Genomic DNA, 6000 nt, shown 5'->3' on the forward strand with positions numbered 1-6000 from the left:
ATAAACAAGCTCATGTTAAGGTGCTGCTCGTGGCGGAAACAAACAGAGTATCCGAATATAGTAACCTAAAGCTGGTGGTCGTAGGCAGGATTACAGCGATCAATGCACAGATTGGTTCCTCCTAAACACCGGCACATTGTGTGTCATTACGACCGCTACCAGAAAAAAAGGATCTGCTCCACAGATTTTCAGAATAAAGGTTTTCTCCGACACTTTCAGAAAACAGCCAACCTGTGTCACAGAGCCTCATCAGCCTGATGTCCCGTCTGAGACAGATTCCTTTTGTTTTGATTTGCTCTTCAGGTGTGAAGTCAGCCAAGGTGATTCCGTAATACAACCCAGACTATGCTTAAAATGTAAGATATAAATATTGCTTTTATTTCTGTAAAATTACCAAGAATTAAAAATTACAATTGTTCATGCACTACTTACATTTATTTACAGTATAGTTATTTCCTTCTTACCACCTTATTGTAGTGTACAAACCTTTAAGTATTTGTAAATAAATATAGTTATATTGTAATTTAATTACAGGGGAGTTATGTCCATGAAGGGTCTTCCTCATAATCTAAAGCGCCTTTAGCGACTGTTGCTGTGATTTGGTATTAATATGTAAAATAAAGGATTAGGGGGGCTAAATAAAGCTGAAATGTATTTTTACTGTTACACAATGACAGTGAAAATATTTTCAAATGAAAGAAAAACTGTCCGATTATCACTGCTAATATGTTCACATCATTTAAATCCGACGTGTGTCATGTGACTCGTCAGCTGACTGCAGCTCAGCTACATCTTCATTTGCTGAACTTCTACCTGGTTCTTAATTCAGCCTCATCCATTCTCTTGACACAGACTCTGCTCATCGATCGGGTTTATTTGCAATTGGTCGCTGATAAGACGAGCGCTGCATCACACTGATAGCATCAGCTCAACAGCTGAGTTCATGCCAAGGTTACCTGAAGAACTCTTTGAAAGGTGATTTTACAGTTAGAGTATCGGTGGCAGGAAGTACTCCAGTGATTAACCAATCACTGAGTGACAATAGGAGATAAAAGCGGAGGGTGGTTCACGTGTGTCTTTGCATTACTGGATGATTTCATTCCAGGTAAAGCTGATAAAAAGTGACAGAGAGGCCACTCTTTAAAGAAGTTGCAGCCCAGCTTCCTGCTGTTCAAAGAGACATGCACACCTTAAAAATGAACATGTGGAGGGTTCGGGGTTCTGACCGACGATGAGGTATACCTCACATCGAGGATGAGTTAGTCCTGCTTCATTAACCCTGTCAGACCCAACCCATCAAAAAATAGCCAGAAAATTTTGATTTTTTGGAACTGAGATGTTTTCTAACCCTCATTACAAAATCCACTTTTTTTTTCGATATGTTGTGTGTGATATATTTTTATTATATATATTTTTTGTATTGCATTTGATACATTGCCCGTCTTTGGCAACTTTTTGTTAACAACAATGATAGTTTTAGACAAAAAATACTTTTGTCCATAACATTTTGAAATGATGGCAAGTATTGATCCTGTTGATGGGATAGAGGCCTCAGAAACTCAAATGTAATACAAAGGCCATTATAGGGTTGACATGTTGACACCTGTCAGTGAGATACAGTATGAAATCCTCGTCACGCGTCACACCTGCTGAGGTCTTCAGAGTTTAGTGAAACGATTTTCAGAGAGCCGCCTGTCACCTGTCCCAGGTAAGCTGACGTGTGAGCATTCTCACACACACACACACACACACACACACACACACACACACACACAGCTGCAGTGATTTCTTAGCTTGTTGCAGAGACGGGATGAAGCAGAGGGCGGCATCCCGTCCTTGAAAGTGGCCCTTTGATCAGCAGCCACTCATTTCTGATGTTTTTGGGCGAATCAGCGTCCATTTGCACGACGGAAAAATGAACAGCTGTCAGCGTGTGATGTGTTAATTTCCCGACAGTCGCCGCGCTGAAACCAATTACTGATTTAAGGGCAGCGAGAGAGCGGCCCTCCACACACACTCATTAGACTCCTCAGGACTAAAAGGATAAAAACAAACGAGGCAGGAAGAACGAGACTTTCACACGCCGCCGTCAGCCGAGAGCCTCGCATGGACAAAGTGTCACTTTAGAAATAATTAAAACACGAGGACAGCACAAACTCGACAAACTTACTCACGCTCGAGTTTTCTGCTCTCACCTCTCATCACAGTTTGAACAGGTGAGTTGTTGCCATGGGAGCCGCAGCCTTTCTAAACTGTGAGCTAATTAACAGCGTTAATGATCACCTCATATGTCACGTGCAGCAGCGATAACCGGAGCTCAGTGAGACTCTCACAGTGTTTCGTACCAGCGTGTGGATGCTGTGCATGTTACACAGCTGATCACTGCCCCCCAACACACACACACACAATTTCATAACATCTGCACGCAGACAGCAGCAGGAGACAAAGATGGAAAATATTAGTTTGAGAGTTGGTTTCAAATAAATTAAAAAGGTTCTGATTCATGCGTACATACCTCACTGTCTTATTGTAGAAATCATGAAACGCTCTGTATATTTAACAGAGAGGCCGTTTCATCCAGTTTATTTATACACATCACAACTGGTAAAGACAATGCAGAGAAAGCCCCAACAATCGAACGACCTGCTACGAGCAAGCACATGCCGACAGAGGGAAGGAAAAACTCCCTTTTAACAGGAAGAAAGTCAGGGGTTGGTGGCCATTGTTCCGGGTTGAGGGAGGCAGAGTGATGAATAACTCCCGATATCCTGATCCGTCCACATCAAACACGGCCTCCTTCCTCCCTGATAACCCGCAGGACGCTCCCCCCACAGTCCATCCCCCGTGGGCGCTCTTGTTCTCTGCTCCGTTTCACCAGCGGAGATAATGTGGGAATATTTATTCTCTGTCCTCTGTGACCTGCAGTGAATGAGCCACTGTAATTGGGAAGCTGGTCAAAGGGGAGTTATTCCAGCAGCGGACGGCGTCTTTAGAAAGTCGGGCCCCGCTCTGTGTCCCTCTCCCTTTCTCTAATCTGCTAATAATACCCCCCATCTAATGGTGTCAGTGGTTATAAATCACCCCAAACTACAGGGAGGGAGGGGGGACAGCGAGCCACGGAGGAACACGTTCACCAAAAACTGACCAAAATCTGAGAATCAAATGTGCGATTCAGTCCCAACAGAAAACGCTCGGATTTGAACTTGTGGAGTGAAACTATTAATAAATGACTGTAGGAAAAAACAAATGCCACGTTTCTTTTGCCGAATGAAAGGCGAGCAGAGAAAAAATGCCCGAGTCCATTAAAGAGAGAGCTGTGAACGGCCGCCCTTAAATCAGCTGCTCGCGTCTCTAACGAGGTGAGTCGTCACACGGCCACGGTCACCGGTCGTTTCTAAACGCAGACGCACTTTAATGAGGTCTTGATGGAGCCGAGCGTTTGATGTGGAGGGATAAAGTGAGTTCTTCCCAAATCTTTAGAGATCAAATTATATCCGATATCAAATACATGAGTGACTTACACTTAATTTCACAAAGAAAAGAGGCTGAGGAACAATCACGGAGTCTGCTCTTTGTTCATAAATAGATGATTATTTTTAATTTCTTCAGATGAAACGCAGACCGTCTCCCCTGAGATGAGCTGTTCGGCACAGCTTCTGTTTTATTATCGAGTAAACAGACGTATTGGTTCCCGATGAACTAACAGAGGTCTGTTTGAAGTGTAAAAACCAACATCTCCTGAATGAACGCAGGTCACATGACTCTCTCACTCTGAGCCTGTTTCAGACACGCACATCAAAATGTAACAAAGACGACGTCGTAAACCTGAACGTGAGAACTCCATAAACACGAGGACGAGCGGGTCCTGACGTCGTTACCAGCACACAGTCGAAGCAGCGTCCCGCACTCACAAAGAGACCTGCTGTCTTTCGCTATTTTTAATTAAATGTAATCTTTAAATGATTTCTAAATCAGGGGCGTCTGTTTTTAGTTATAGTTTCAAACTTTGATTTTCTCACATTCCATTTTTAAATTTGAGCAATTTGAGCAATTTGTGCAACGGACCGTCGCTGAAGTTTTTCTCTGATTGCAGCAGCGTGAATAACATTACTGCTCCCGTCCGGCAGCCTCGGAGGATGCCTGTTTACCTCCTGCTGGGTCCTCCTGGGAACGACAGTGTGGGAGGACAGCTTGATCTTCAGGCCTCTCTATTGACTGGGCTGGGGCAGTGGTTCTGGCTCGCTGCCTCCCTGAAGAGAGTATTGACACCCAGGTTCTGGTTTGGATAGCAGGGTCGCGGGACTCAGACTCTCCTCCTTTGATTAATTGAGCACTAACCTTGATTAATGATCCCTTTAGCCATATTCTTCTCACCATGAATTCAAACTTTAAACAGTTTTGCTGCAGGAGAGGCTTCACGGAGAGTCATCAGTGAGAGTTCAGAAGATTTCCACATTTTCAGGTTCTTTTAGCCAATAAGATGTGAGCCTCCGCTCAGGTTCACATGTTGCTTTACCAACAATCTGGTTTCTCTCTCAAAGTTCTCATTTTACTTTGTGTAGCTGCTCTAAAGTCCTGAGGTAAAACTAAGGAGTCACACTAACGACACACTCATCAAAAGTCGATTCTGTTATGTGAACAGCGCAGCTTTTGAATCAAACCTCATTTATGGATTTAAAGTTTAAACACGTTTTATTTCAAGAACACAGCAGCAGACGTTCATCGTGGTTCCCAGTCAGAATCACCGAACCACTAAATGCCGACTGTAAGCTGGGGGAACAGCCGTCATCGACAAAACGAATTATAAATAAAGAATGTGAAAAGGTAGGATTATACACTCCAGTGTATTTACAATATACTGTTAAATGTGAATATGCATATTATATGTAAAAATATAAAAAATATTGAAGTATGACATTTATAAAGTGCTTCAAGTATTTAAGAAATTTACTTACAGAATAATTATTTCTTTGTTTACTGTAAAAACCTGACTTTATTCTAGTGTACCTACCTCTAATTCTTTGTGGGTAAATATATTATAAATATATTTCATGCAAATTACATTGAAATTCCACTTGATTACAGCATTGTAATTACCCTGTGTTTTGTTGTGGGCTGTATCATAAAGAGCTGCCGCTGAGCTAGATGCTAAATTGAGCTCATCTTCACCAGCCTGAGTTTGGAGGCGTGAAGGTTCATGTGTGAGTTCACCATCAACATTCGATTAATCTGATTTACAGATCAATAAACAATCACAGAATCACTTACTCCATCAAGGGAGTGCTGTGTACTTCTTTTATGTGAAGCACTTTGTTGTCTTTGATCACGCAGAGTCAGAACAATCTGAAGAAATGTTGCCGTTTGTAAAACACGGTGCGTTCAGCTGCGCTCCTTCATCCTGTTTCTGTCCATCTTTAACGGTCGTCTTTGTCTCGGCCCGGGAGCTCAGACCTGTTACCTTTTAGCCAAAGTGAAGTGGAAAGTTTCCTCCCTCCGTCGTGAAATCATGGCCACCGTGCGTGCAGCAGTGCTGAGTCATCACCAAAGACTCCTGCACGAGGGTGAGCGCTCCTCCTCTCCTTCAGACTTCGGTATGCCTGTGTGGCCTAATGCATGCGCAGGACGGCCGACAGCCGATCACGACGTGATTTATGACGCTGACCGCTGGCTTCATGGTGCGGGCTAATGACACATACACTAAAGTCATTGATTTGTATGAATGCCCTCCGCTCTTCATCTATCACAATTTAATGTTGGAGTTTGCAATGCAGAGGTGGGAGGAGGGGGAGGAGAGCTCATCCCAAGGAGGAGGTGCCAGATCGGCATGCAGCTAACATACAAGGAGGCGCAAATGCTCCGAAACGAGGACCAGGCGAGGAGGAAGAGGAGGCCTGCTACCCCGAGGCCAGATGCCCCCCTCCCCCACGCTCCTCTAATTCCTTCTCTGCTTTGTGGAAATGATGGCAAAGTGTACGTCGCACACTCGGCTCAATAAAGCAG

The sequence above is a fragment of the Perissodus microlepis genome, chromosome 1 (assembly GCF_051167445.1).
Source record: "Perissodus microlepis isolate ML-2025 ecotype Zambia chromosome 1, ASM5116744v1, whole genome shotgun sequence".
Taxonomy (NCBI): Eukaryota; Metazoa; Chordata; class Actinopteri; order Cichliformes; family Cichlidae; genus Perissodus; species Perissodus microlepis.